This window comes from Kogia breviceps, chromosome 4 (assembly GCF_026419965.1).
Source record: "Kogia breviceps isolate mKogBre1 chromosome 4, mKogBre1 haplotype 1, whole genome shotgun sequence".
NCBI classification, from domain to species: domain Eukaryota; kingdom Metazoa; phylum Chordata; class Mammalia; order Artiodactyla; family Physeteridae; genus Kogia; species Kogia breviceps.
Window position 1 is genome coordinate 113,681,928 of NC_081313.1, and position 14,725 is coordinate 113,696,652.

At 42.8% G+C, this 14,725-nt stretch overlaps 1 protein-coding gene and 1 pseudogene across 1 annotated transcript in view; both read right to left on the reverse strand.

The window, feature by feature from the left end:
- TRPC7 (transient receptor potential cation channel subfamily C member 7) overlaps positions 1-14,725 on the reverse strand; it is a 125,171-nt gene that overhangs the window by 95,133 nt on the left and 15,313 nt on the right. The window lies entirely within an intron of this gene.
- On the reverse strand, positions 1,333-3,619 carry LOC131754773 (small ribosomal subunit protein eS4-like; annotated as a pseudogene).

A 14,725-nucleotide genomic window follows, 5' to 3' on the forward strand; every position in this document is an offset into this window, starting at 1 on the left:
ATTCTATGATTCTCTCCTGGTCTTCTGTAGTCCATTCTCCATACATCAGTCAGACATTTAGGAAAAGTAGTCAGGTCATGGCACTGGTCTGCTCAAACCCTCCAGTGGCTCCCCATCCACTCAGAGTAAAAGTGGAGTCATTATACTGTCCTATAAGGACATACATTATCTGGCCTCTCCATTCTCTCACTGATTTCATTTCCTGTGGTTTTCTCCCTCCCTCAGTCCACTCCGGCCACTCTGACCCCCCTGCTGTTCTTCAAACACACTTGGCATGGACTAGACCTTTGTACTAGTTAATCCTCTTTACTTGGAATGCTCTTTCCCCAGGTATCTACATGAACAACTGTTTTAACTCCTTCAAGTCTTTACTCAAATGTCACTTTCTCAGAAGCCTTCCTTGATGGTCTTTAAACAATTGTAACCCTTCTCCATTTGCAATCACCCTTTCCTGCTTTTTTTTCTTCGTAGTACTTATGACTATATGACATCCATACATGTTATTTATTATAATTATTGTCCATATCTTTCACTAGAATGTAAGCTTCTCGAGGGCAGGAATCATTGCTGTTTTGTTCACCGATATATCATTAGAGCCTAGAACATTTCCTGGAACATGATAGGCACTCAGTAAATGCTTGTTGAATCTATTGGAGCGGTGTATTTGTCTAAGATGACATAGCGACTAAGTGGTAGAGCCAAGATTCAAGACAGGTCGGTCTGACCCAAACCCTGTTCTCTTCCCTCTCACCATGTTTCCTCTTGGTGAGCAGCTTGGTGTTCCCTTCTACTTAGCACACTTAAAACTAGAGACTTAATTGGGGCTGACTCTCAACTAACTTGGAGAAATGAAGGGTGGGTTGGGATATGGATATTTGAATACCCAGCAGATTCTGTAGTGTACTAGATGAGTGCACAGGTTTTGAAGTCAGAAAGACCTGGAGTTTGAACTTCTTTTTTTACTACTTGTCAGTTGTGGGAAATAGAACAAGCCATGTAACTCTTCTGCATCTCAGTTTTTAATCTGTAATACTATACATACCATATAATGATTGGGAGAATGAATACCAAAACAATGTAAAATGCTTCGTGTAGTTAACAGGAAATAACACAAATAACAAAATAAATCAAAACCTAAACAAGTAAAAATTGATAATAAAAATAAAGCCTGTAAATGGTAATTTTAATTAGTTACCACCTTATTTTGACCACTGATTTCAAACTCTAGACCTCTTGCTTTTTGTGGTTTTTAGTTACTGGATTGGGAGCAAGGCTGGCCCTTGGAGAGGAGAACACAAAATGCTGGAGAAACCCTTGATTCTTCTCTCTCTCTCACTCATGTGTAATCTGTATATTAAAAATAGACTCCGAATTTGTTCGCTTCTCTTCGTCTCTGGTGATCACATCAGTCCTTCCCAGGGTAGCACCTCCAGTTACCACACACGGGTTATCAGTATTGAACTTGATTAAATCTGTAATCTTGCCCGTCCCCACATCAGTCTGAATGATGTTGTTCACCTTGATGAGATCAGAGTAGTGGATAGTGTCAGCATCACGGCTTTTACCAGATGAGATGTCTCTTTTTTGTACCCACAAAGATCTTTCTCATTTTGCACAACTTACACTTGGCCTCTTTAGGAGTAAATACAGTAAACGACACAGTGACCCTTGGTGTGATAGTCAGAGGGAAATTTTCTCTAGTCTTGTCAATACTGATGGTATCCAAAAAACCAGCAGTGCAGGTTATATCCGTGTGGACCTCGCCATCCATCTCAGTGAACTGCTGTACGCACACGCACATCTTCTGTACTTAATCTCCTGTTCGGGCATGCTCAAGTCTCTTCTTAAAGAAAGTGACAAGGGACCACCATTCTTAGCCTGTGGGGACTGCTGTATGGACACAGAGTCAGCAGACAAGTCAGTTTGTCCAGATTCAGGGCTTTGAAGCTGCTACATGCTGCAGTGCTTCTTGGGACCTTGAGCTGTAGCTGTGCTGGGCATGGAACAAAGAGGCCCTAGAGTTTTGCCTTTTCCAGAATGTCATATAAGTGGAATCATATATAATCTTTTGAGACTGGCTTCTTTCACTCAGTATAATTCCTTTGAGATTTATCCATATTGTTGTGTGTGTTAATAGTCCATGTCTTTTTATTTCACATCTACTGCATGCACGTATCAGTTTGTTTATACGTTCACTCGTTGAAGGATTTGGTTATTCCAAGTTTTTGACAATTATGAATAAAGTTTCTATAAACATTCATGTACAGGTTCTTGTGTGAAGATAAGTTTTTAGTTCTCCAGGGTAAATATCTAAGTGTGGGATTGCTGAGTATATAGTTAAGTATATGTTTAATTTTATAAGAGCTGCCAATTACCACCAACAAATTATGAGAGTTCTGGCTGCTCCGTGTTCTCTCCATGGTCAATTTATTTTCTGTGTTGTGGTATCTCATTGTGGTTTTGATTTGCATCCCCTAAGGGCTAATGATATTCAGCATCTTTTTATGTGCTTATTTGCCATCTTTGTATCTTTTTGATGAAGTGTCTGTTCAAATCCTTTGTTAGTTTTTTTAAAAAATTGAGTTTTGAGAGTTTTTATATATATTCTGGATATAATTCCTTTGTAAGAGATAGGGTTTGTAAATATTTTCTCTCAGTCTTTGGCTTATCTTTCCATTCTCTTAACAGTATCATTCAAAAAATAGAAGTTTTAAATTTTGGTGATGTCCAAATTTATCACTTTTTCTTTTATGATTATGCTTTTGGTGTCATAAGCTAAGAAATCTTTTTTAACACAAGGTCTCAGATGTGTCCTCCTGTGTTGTCCTCTAGAAGTTTTATAGTTTACATTTTATATTTAGGTCTACAAACCATTTTATGTTAACTTTTACATAAGGTGTAAGGTACAGGTCAGGGTTCCTTTTATAGCACATGGATATTTATTTGTTCCAGCCTCATTTGTTGAAATATTATTCTTAGTCCATCAAGTTGTTTTTGCACAGTTGTCAGAAATTATTGACCATATTTGTATGGGTTTAATTCTGTGCTTTCTATTCTGTTTCCTTGATCTGTATATCTATTTTTTCACTAACACCCACTATCTTTATTTTTATAGCTTTGTTACGTCTTAAAATGAGGTACTTTGAGTCCTCCAACTTTACCATTCTTAAAAAAGTAGTTATGGCTTTTCTCATTCCTTTCTTTTTCATATTTGTTTTTGGTTAAGCTTGTTCATATCTACAAGAAATTCTGCTATGAATTTTATTGGAATTATGTTAAATCTATAGATAGTTTGGGGAGAACTGACATCCTAACTGTGTTGAATCTTCCAAACCATGAACATGGTGTATCTCTCCATTATTTAGGTCTTCGATTGCTTGCATTAGTGTTTTATAGCTTTCAGCCTCTAGAGTCTACATATGTTTTATAAGACTTGTATAAATATTTCACTTTTTAACGATTGGAAATATTTTTTAAATGTTTGGTGTCTAATTATTCATTACTGTATATAGAAATATGATTCACTTTTCTATGTTAACCTTATATCCTGTGACCTGGCTAAACTCACTTACTTGTGCTTTGTAGATTCTTCGGAATTTTCTACATCATAGGTAGGCATTTTGTTTGCAAATATGGATTGTTTATTCTTGAACACTTAAGCTTAGAAGCATTTATTAATATGACTAATAAAATGGTCAGTTAGATGTTTTTACATTGGTTTGAAGATTTACAAAGTATTATTATTATTTTTTTGTGTGGTATGCGGGCCTCTCACTGTTGTGGCCTCTCCCGTTGCGGAGTACAGGCTCCAGACGTGCAGGCTCAGCAGCCCTGGCTCACGGGCCCAGCTGCTCCGTGGCATGTGGGATCTTCCCATGGCTCACGGGCCCAGCCGCTCTGCAGCATGTGGGATCTTCCTGGACCAGGACATGAACCTGTGTCCCCTGCATCGGCAGGCGGATTCTCAACGACTGCGCCACCAGGGAAGCCTATAAAGTATTATTTCTAGGAACAAAATGTTGCTAACAAATTTTTGCTGGCTTTCAACCCAAAATTATTTGCTCAGAGTGGTTTATTTGGTCAGTGTATTGAACAGTTTTTAGAATATTCATCCACCATTTATTTCTTGTGCTCTGCTCAACACAGATATTAACAGAGATTCTTTGATTTTTGATTGGCCCAGAATTTCTTCCCTTTCCTTTTGGTCCATAAATTTCACAAACTCACTTATTATTGAGATGAATCTCTGGCTTTAACACAGAAGACAAACCAAAATGATCTAACATGTTATTTTGATACCTTGAATTTTTGGTGCTGAAGCTATTGTTTTGACAATACCAATTTTAGGAAATTATTAGTTTGTTTGACTTTGGTTAAAAACCCCAATTCTCAAACATTTTAAAAGCTACTGACAAACTTAAATCAGAAGAGAGAGAGAGAAGCTCATTCTTCTGATTGGTCAAAAGTTAAATGAATTTCTCAGGCTGATGCTGTGGAGACACCCACACAATACAGGATAATTAACACTTATTCCTCCGTGGAGACCTTAGAAATTAGATTGAAAAAGACTGTGGGCCTCAAATCCACACCCCCCCTTTCTTCCCTTCAGAGACCCAGTTATGGGGAAGGAGTGTTTATTGAAAGCTCCAACTGAAATACAAATGGAGATAAATCAACATACATGAGCATGCTGTAAACCTAGGAGGTTTTCTGTTTTTGACATGTAGGCTGAGTTTTTAAGAAACGATTACAATAAAAGTTTTCTAAACATTGTAATATTTCATCAAATGGTCACAGTTACCTTATAAAGCTGATAGTATAATAAATATTATTCCCAAATAAGAGGAGGACAGAGAATTGATCATTGGATACAGCAACCTGGAGGTCATTGGTCACCTTGATGGGGGAGCAGTTTTGAGTGGAGGCTGTGACTGGTGAGGATTAAAGAATGGGAAGAGAGAGAAGAATTGAAGCCAGTAATACAGACAGCCCTTTTGAGGAGTTTTATTAAACAGGAGGGCAGAGAAATGGATAAGTCGCTGGTGTGAGAAGTGGAGTCAAGAGAAGCTTTCTCTTTTCTTCTCTCTCACTCTTCCTCCCTTCCCCCCTCCTTGCCTGCCTGCCTTCCTTCTTTCCTTCCTTCCTTCTTTCCCTCCTTCTCCTTATGGGAGAAACCATAATATTTTTTATGTTGATGGGAATTTTCCAGCAGATAATTATGCTGGTCATTGTATATGATATCAGTATATCATTGTATGAATCCAGTAATTCAACAGTGTATATCATGGAAGATTAGGTATAGTGTATAAATAGAGGAATGAATTTGGATAGAATCACATACGGTTTATCTGTAGTGGGAGGGAAGGTCAAGTATATGAGTGAGGATGCTAGTAGATGGATGCATTGGTGGTAGGACTCTGTAGACATTTTCTTTCTATTGTTTCAATTTTTTTTCTAGTGAAATAGGAAGAGAAATTATCAGCTGAGAGTAAGAATTGGGGAGAAGGTGATGGAAGTTTGAGGAGAAGAGGTCTGAAATAGATTTTAGGGAGATTTAAGAGTGAATTGATTAAGGAGACAGGATATTATTGCTGAAGAACAGTAAGAGCCCATTTGTAATTCATGGTTAGAAATTTAAAATGAGACCAGCTAATGTGGTTGATTCTCTGTAACCACATTCACCTCCCTGGGTGCCAGCAGACAATTAGATTTTACCAGGATTGTATTTTTTGGCCAAAAGATAGAAGAAATCAAGAGAGAGGCAGAGGAACTGAGATGTATGTGGGGGAGATTGTAATGATAGTCCATGGAATTGAGGCTGGTATGAAGGGAGACAGGACTTCCAGGGGAGAAGGAATGTGGAAAGACCCAACTATATGTTGTCTACAAGAAACCCACTTTAAACGTAAAGTTGGTGGTTTCCTACAAAATGAAATATACTTTTACCATATGATCCAACAATCATGCTCCTTGGTATTTACCCAAAGGAGTTGAAAACTATGTCTACACAAAGACATGCATACGGATGTTTATAGCAGCTTTATTTATAATTGCCAAAATTTAGAAGCAACCAAGATGTCCTTCAGTGGGTGAATGGATAAATAAACTGTGGTGCATCCAGACAGTGGAATATTACTCAATGCTAAAAAGAAGTGAACTGTCAAGCCATTAAAAGACATGGGGGGGCTTCCCTGGTGGCGCAGTGGTTGCAGGTCTGCCTGCCGATGCAGGGGATGTGGGTTCGTGCCCCGGTCCGGGAAGATCCCGCATGCCACAGAGCGGCTGGGCCCGTGAGCCATGGCCGCTGAGCCTGGGCGTCCGGAGCCTGTGCTCCGCAATGGGAGAGGCCACAACAGTGAGAGGCCCACGTATCAAACACACACACACACACACACAAAAGACATGGGGGAGCCTTAAATGCATATAACTTAAGTGAAAGAAGCCAGTTTAAAAGGCTAAAAAATACTGTGTAATTCCAACTATATGACATTCTGGAAAAGGCCAAACTATGGAGATAGTAAACAGATCACAGTGGCCCGGGGTTGGGGAAGGATGAAGAGGTGGAGCCTAGAGGGTTTTTAGGGCAGTGAAACTACTCTGCATGATACCACAATATGTAGATATATGTCATTATACATTTGCCCACATTCACAGAATGTATAAAACCTGGAGTGAACCTTAATATAAAGTATGGACTTTGGCTGCTAATGATGTGTCAGTGTAGGTTCATCAGTTGTAACAAGTGTTCCACTCTGATGGGGGATGCTGTTAATGGGGGAGGCGATGTGTGTGTGAGGGCAGGGAGTATATAGTAACACTCTGTACCTTCTGCTCGATATTGCTGTGATCCTAAAACTGCTCTAAAATATAAGGTCTATTAAAACAAAGATGGTTAGTTTAGTGAGTTGGAAGTCTTGGGGGTAGGCAAAAGATTGACAGAGTTGGGATATTAGAGGGAGATATAAAAATTTGAGCTACTAGTCAGAGATTATGGAGAGTTAGCATTTATTGATCATAACAGGTCTAGGCTCAGGTAGGCTCATTGTGACTAAAGTAAGACCACTGGAGGAGATGAGCTCATAAAACTGAGTCAGGGCGTTAAAAGGATGGTCTATGTATATATTAAAGTATCAAGAATTTAAATAGCAGGAACTAAAACCATGGAGAAATGACAGGGATTAACCCATTGTTGCAGATTCCAATGATATGGAATAATGGGTGACATAGTCTGATGAAATATGGCTCAGAACTCAGTGTTCTTAGGGAGGAGAGAAGGAGAAAGGTCTGGAAGTCATAAGGAACAGTAAGAGAGATACGTGCTCCCTCCCCACCTTCTCTAGGCCCAGTGGTATGAGGACTGTGAGAGGAAAGCCAGGCCCCCACCTGGGAGGACTGCAGGGGAAGTGTGTCCTTAGGGGAGCCTGCCTGCAGAAAGAGCAAGAAGGTGACGCATCTCTAAGAGGAGGGGGCAGTGACACGGGGGGTTTTGCTGAGGGGAGCCTGTGCCTCTTGGAGGGTGAAGTAGGAGCGTATCTGGAGATGAAGCGGGGTGTGAGGACAGAGTGGGGCACACAAGGAGCCTTGTGGAGAATCAAGTGCAGGCTCTGAGGGGTTACCTGGGAGGCAGCGATGACATAAGAGAGTTTAAAACAATTACTGAAATTATATTGTGAGGATTTAGTGAGGTAAAGCAGGTGAAGCACATAGCATGCGTTGGGCACATAGGTCTGGGTCAGTACCGTTTAGCTAAGGAAGGACTTCAGAGCCTCATCCTGCCCTCCAGCCCTCCCTTCTGCACACCTCCCACTCAGCTGACGGATGAGAAAACTGAATGTTAAGATTTAACACACATGGCTGAATCCTTATTAATTGTAACTGGAGTCACTGAAGGAATTAATGGATGTGAGATGCAGGGTCAGAACCTGAGCCCAGTGCTCATTATTGCAGGTGAAAATTGAAGAGTTCCAATCCGTGTTTTAGCTTTCATGCATACACTTGATTGTTTCATTAACCTTCACCATAAATAAGCCCGGGCTCTGGAGTATCATAAAAGGCAAATATCCTTCAGCGTTTAATTTCCATTTGGGAACTCAGATCCAAGAAAGGTGGTTCAAGTCCAGTACATGAATCAGCTAGCCAGCATTTCTTGCCTTGGCTTTCCCAGGGGCATTTACACAGCCCCTACGTCCTCAGAATCCAGGGTTCTGACCCCAGGGTGGGGTGGGTAAGGCTGGCTCCCTGCTCCAGTGACCTTCTCAAAGGCGTGACTCTCAAACTCTGACACTGGTTACTCACTCCCTCCTTGATTTTATTATCTGTTCTCTGCAGGAGGCCTTCCCTTATTCATCCTAGACTTACTCCCTGCATTTCCTAATGGGTTCTCTGTGTCCTAAGTGTTTCAGAATTTGGGAAGGATGATTGTATATGAGCCATTGGTGATCTTAGAATTTCTTGAGACGGGGCTGATCGGTCTTTGCATGAGAGAGATGACTGGGTGATTAGTGTTTGGTTGGGCGCTAGAATCAGTGTCTGAGTTCAAATCCCAGCTCTGCTGCATACTGTCTTTGTGTTTGTGGGTATAACTTAAGCTTCCTCTGTGTTCTAACTTAATCTGTATAATGGGGATGATACTGTTTTCTGCCTCATGGAGTTGTTGTAAACTAAATAAGATAATCCATATAAGTTGCTTAACACAATATGTGACAAGTGTGAGCCAGTATTAAGATACGTGCGGCTTGTAGGTTAGCAGAGAGTGTAAACATGGAAAATTTGTCTCTTTCAGGGTGTTGGTCTTCAAGTGCCATTTCTAACAAAGCAGACACACCCATTGTTGGATTTAATTTCACAGCTTCACCTGTGTCAGTCCTCAGGTGGAAGGTGCAGGTAGCAGGACAGAAGCTTGGAGCAGGGCATTGGAGCAGAGGCCTTGATAGTTCACAGTGAAGGTGCAGGCCGCTGGGTGCTGAGCTGAATCTGCAGGTGACTGCACCGCCTTTCTTAGCCAGGTGGTGTTGACAGTGTCTCTGTTGATACTTTGGTTTCCATCCTGATTTTTGGTTTACTTAATTGGCAGCTACTGACATCGTTAAGGGGCTCCTTAAGCCATCACCATGACGTTGTGAAGTCCCAGAAGTAATGGATTGCTCCGCTTGTTGGTTTTATAACAAGTCCCCTCTGATGGATTCAGAGGCTTGCCTAAGGAGAATAGAGGCTGTCTTTCAAGGAAACAGATGAGCAACTCGAGTATTTTATTCTAATTCAGCAGGTATATTTGAGCACCCACTGTGTGCCAGGCACTGGGGATAGAGACCTAAATAAAATACAATCCTTGCCTTTGAGGAACTCAGGGTCTTGCTGGAGAGAATGACAAGTGACTAGGTAAGGACCACAGGGTGACGTAAGTGTCTTGGGATATGCCACCCAGCTACAAATATGGGGGACTTCCAAGAGGAGGCAGAGTGTGAGCCCTGAGGATGGGTAGAAGCTAACAGGGATGAGGCAGGTGTGGGGAGGAGAGTAACAGGGAATGGACGTTCCAGGAAGAGGGGCTGGCAAGTGCAAAGGCCCAGAGGGCAGAGAACATTCACCAACGGGTGGACTGTGATGGGTATCAGCTACTTTAACCACAGATGGTTACGCATAGGTTATGCACATTATCCAGCGTTTTACATAACTTCTCATAATTAAATAAACACGAACACGCTCCTGTATCCAGAGAGGAATTCACATGCACTCTCTGCACATCCTTATCCAGATTAAAGATGCTGCTTGGTTCTCATTTGCTGAGCTCCCAGAAGAGCCCTTCCTCAGCTTTCTGCTTTTTCTGCTGGAACCACAGGGAACAGACACAGGAAGGCAGGTCTGCCTGTGTGGACCTTGCCCCACCCCAGCACCTCACAGCTCCAGGCCTCCCTGGAGGCTCCAGGGCTCTCTTCCCTCGCTCTGCACATTCTCTGTCTTTGTCTCTCTCTCTCTCTATCTCCTTCTCCTTTCCCTTTCTGTCTCTTTCTCACACATCCCTCTGTCCACCACAGGTCAGTGCTCCATGGTAAAGGGATTGCTCAAAGCTGTGACTCAGGAAATTAGTCAGGAGGTGTGAGTTGAAAGAGAAGGAGGGACCCTTAGGAAGCCCCACAGTTCGCTTACATAGAAGCAGCCCCACCTTTCCCCTGCCTTCCTGTCCTGCCCCCGCATGGGGTCGACCTAAGCGTGATTGGTTGGTCTCTGTACCCATTAGAATGGGAGACAGTATTAAAGCATATGACTCTTACAGTTTTTGCTACTGCAGTATTATTTATCGTTTATTGAATGCTTACTATGTGCCAGACCCTGGGCTGAATGCTTTACATATTTAGCTCATTGAATTCTCATGACAAACCTAGGAAGTAGATACAATTATCATTCCTCTTTATAGAAAGGGGAACTGAGGCCCAGAGACCTCAGTGGCAGCTGGGATTTGAACTTGAGTATGGCTGACTCCAAATTCCATAATACTAACACTGGGAAGTGCTCATCTGATAAAAATACCAACTGCTCTGGCACGTGCTCTAAAACCCTGAGCATGACCCTGAAGGGGCAGGTTCAGGGTCCTTCCTGGTGAAGAGGAAGAGAGAGATGAGGGCCTGTTGGTAAGAGGCAAAGGTACTGAAACCGTGTGAGGCAATACCCTGTGTATCCACACCCAGGGGAAGGCCGGGAGTAAGACTGGCTGAGCCCAGAGAGCTGAGTTTGCCCCGTGCTCTAAGCTACCAGCAGGTGCGTCGGCATCAGAATGTTGGGGGACGTCATCCCTACTGGGATGTGCCATTCCTATTGCTCCCAAGGCCCTAAGCCTCTTATTTAAGTGCCAGTCTGTCCACTCCCCCCACGTCCTTTTCAGTCTTATGACTTTCACCAAGGGGCCATCCACCTCTATTCTGTAACAGGTCCCCCTCCCCCATGCAGGATCACTGTCTTCATGGTGAGAAGTTATGGGAATGGGTGGGAAGCAGAGGGTCTGCAGAATCTCCCCCGGCAGTGGCTGGGACACCTTGCAGCTCACTCCTCAGATACACAGAGAAACTGAGAGTGGCGGGATGAGGCTGCATCGCTTTTGCCATCTGAATTCCAAAGGGGGCAGCACGGTGACTGCTGTTCATGGTGCACTGGCTTTTAGCAACCATGATTTTTGGGTCTGTTTGCTGTGTTGGAGCTGAGGCGTACCGTATAGCTGCAGAGTGATACTGAGTTAACAGCTCTCTGTTCCTGGATCCTTCCAAAGCTTTCGTCCACGAGCACACCCAAACCACTTTGGTCCATGGATTGGCTCATAGAAGAACTCATGTATTCATTTATTTATTCATTTAATCAACAGAAATGAATAGCGCATTTACCCCATGCTGAGCACTGTGCCAGCACCCTGGAGATAAATGAGGAGCAAGGCAGGCATGGTCTCTGCCCTCAGGGAGCCGACAGAGCAGAGGGGAAGACAGACAGTGAAGATCCTGCAGCTAAGTGTGATGAGGATCTCCCCTTTTTGTGCAGATTAGACCTGAGTTTCTTTACATTCAGCCTCATAGTAATTCCTGGGAAAACACTACCTTCCAAAGAAACCCAGTTGGCAAGCAGTAGAAACAGTAAGAGTCTGTTCGATGGAAAGCTTGAGTGCTTTCCAGTAATCCATCCTTACAAAATGTTCCAGCCAGTTCAGCCTGTGCTTGCTGTGTTTTCTGTGTTCTAGAAGCTGTGCCCAGCCCTGGAGATGCAAGGAGGAGTGAGATGCGGTCACTGCCTACCCATGGTGAGACTAGACGTAACCCAGTTGTTCTAATATTATATGGCAGTGCTGGTCACTCATTCAACAAATAGTCATTGAGTTCCTACCCTGTTCCAGGCACTGTTCTCAATCTTTGAATACAGCCATAAGCAAAACAGACTCCCTGCCCTCATGGAGCTTATGTTTTACTGGGGGCCTGGGGACTTCAGGTTTCTGTCTTACATTGGTGGTTAGGCAGGAACTCCCTGAGGAGGTGATTCTGTATAGAGAGTTGGTGAAGGAGGGAGCTATCTATGTGGATATATATGAGGAAGGAGCGCTCCAGACAGAGGGTCACCGGTACAAAGAGGGAGAAGAGTGCAAAGCAGAAGAGGGAGAGCATCTGGTGTTTTTGAGGGCCAGAGAGGAGGCCAGCTACTGGGGCAGAGTGGGTGAGGAGGAGAACGAGGGAAGAGGTGAGAGGCCAGAGGAACTGCAGGGGACAGATGGCCAAAGCCCTAATAGGCACTTGTAGCGCTGTGGCTTTTTCTCTGGTGAGATGGGGAGTCATTGGAGGGTTTCAGGAAGCGGTGTTAGCAGGATCTGGTGTATGCTTGAAGAGGGTCACTCTGGCTGTTGGGATGGGATGAATTGTAAGGGGCAAGAGCAGAAGCCTGAAGACCAAGTAAGAGGTTGTTGCAATTATCCAGGGGAGAGGTGAAGGTGGCCTGGACCAGAAAAGTAAGTGCTCAGCGGGGAGAGTAGTATAGAATTCTAGATGTCTTCGAAGGATAGAGCCAAGAGGGTTTATTGATGGATTGGACATCAAGAAAAAAGAAGAGTTAAGCATGAATGAGGTTTTTGGACCGAGCAACTGGATAGTTACCATTTATGACATGAGCACCGTGTTAGATGAGCTCCTTGTTTAGCAGATGTTTCCTTCCTCCTTCCCCATCTCCGATGAGCACACTTCCTTCCCCATTGGTAGAGAACTTGGTTATGGACTTCCTTTAGTTCATGAAATTACAGTGTGTGACCCTTAAACTTAGGGCTTAAGAGGCATCATGTATTTTCCGTTGTCTCTGTGGGAGTTCTGACCTCTGCCCTTGGAGTGCCCTTGGTTTCCACTGTCCATCCAGCCTGGATCCCAGAATGAGACATGTAGAGCAGCCTCCTCCTCTGACCCAAAGACTTGTGAACATGACAATAAATGTTGACATGTAGACTGCTGCGTTTTGGGATGGTTTGTTACACAGCATCATTGTGGCAATAACTGAATGATAAAGGGACAGAAGTAGGCTGAGTGCTTTGGGACATCAACATAAAAGATTGGCTCTTAGCCCTGCCTGGGTATTCAGGGAAGTTGCCCTGGAGAAAATAAGTTGAGACTGGATCTTGAAGGATAAATCAGAGTTAGCGAGTTCAAGAAGTGGAGGAAGCATATTCCAAGTTGAGGACATAGCATAAACAAAAGCACAGAAAACATGCTATGTGAATATACAGGAAACTATGCAAGTAGAGGCACAAGGCAGCTGAAGATGAGTCTGGGGAAGTAGACAGGACCATGGAGAGCCATGGAAGGTTTTGTCTTCCATGATAATAAGCTTGAACTTCATTCCACAGGCAGTGGGGAGGCACCAAAGCTTTTTAAGTGGGAGAAAGGCACGGTCTGATTTGCACTTCAGTGGGATCCTTCTGGCCCTATGTGGAGGACAGCTTCACCTATGTGGTGGAAGCTCTTGTGATCATCTGGTCAAGAAGAGTGGTGGTAAGGATGCAGGGATGGAAATGGACTGGGGATACATTTAAGTTTTAGTACCAGCAGGATTTAAGGTACAGAAGGAAAGCAAGAACTCAGTGTGTGGTGTGCTTTGGACGTCAAACGCTGGAAGGAAATTAGTATCTGATGGGATTATAACATGGTAGGATCTGATGGGATTATAGGTGAATTTTCTTTTTCTTATAAACAGTTTCATTTTCTACATTAAGTGCACATTTTTACCAACGTCGGCAAAAAAATTTGAGTGAGTTATAATGTTTAAACCTGCCTGTTTTCCTTTGGGTGAATTTGCTAAACCCTTAAATCTCGGTGTTGGAGAGGAGTATTCACCCTTGGTGCTGTCTTGGCCAGGACTGCAGTCTTGTCTACTTGATATCTAATGACTTTGTTTTTTTTAAACATCAAATTAAAAGGAGATCCAAAATGAGATTCAGAGCAAATATGACCTATGCATCTTATTTGTACTTACCGTACATTGTGAAAACATTTCAGAGAAACACTAATTTAGAATTGGCATTACCAGATAACATACCCTTACAGAGGATTATGTCACGATTCACCTGATTATAGATTCAGAATAGTAAATGTTCAGGAAACTCTTTTTAAAGAGTAATTATAGCACAGCATATGTATAGAAGTAATTTTTTAAAAATTTACTTGTGATTGCTGAAAAATGCTATTGATTAAGAGGGGCTAATGACTAGATGGCAGGGTAGGAATTAAAAAAATGTAGAGCCCTGCCAATTATAAAACAAAACCCCAAAACCAAATTAGGCAAATCGGTACTGAGGATTTCTCTGATCAAAAGAGCATACACCGTTCTTTTCACCTCAGTGCCTTTGTCCATTGTGTTCCCAAGTCTGGACTGATGCTCCTCTTTACTTCCTCTAAGAACCTCTACTCTTCTTGAGACCAGGCGGGAGGTAACTCCAGGATGGCTTTCCTGATATCCCTGGGGAAATCCACTGTTTTATGCTTGGGCACCCACTGCATTTTATTCTTAGGGTCCAGTAGACCTGTCAAAGTGCTCTCTGTATTTTTGACACGTTCATACTTGACTAATTAACTTCATTCATTTGTATATCTCAGCCCAGGGCATGCCACACTATAGGACTTGATAAATGTTGCATAAAATGACCAGACATATACTCTGATTCAAGAATTTTATTTATGGGAAGCTGAGGCACAAGTAAGTGCTGGTGTGTGGCTAC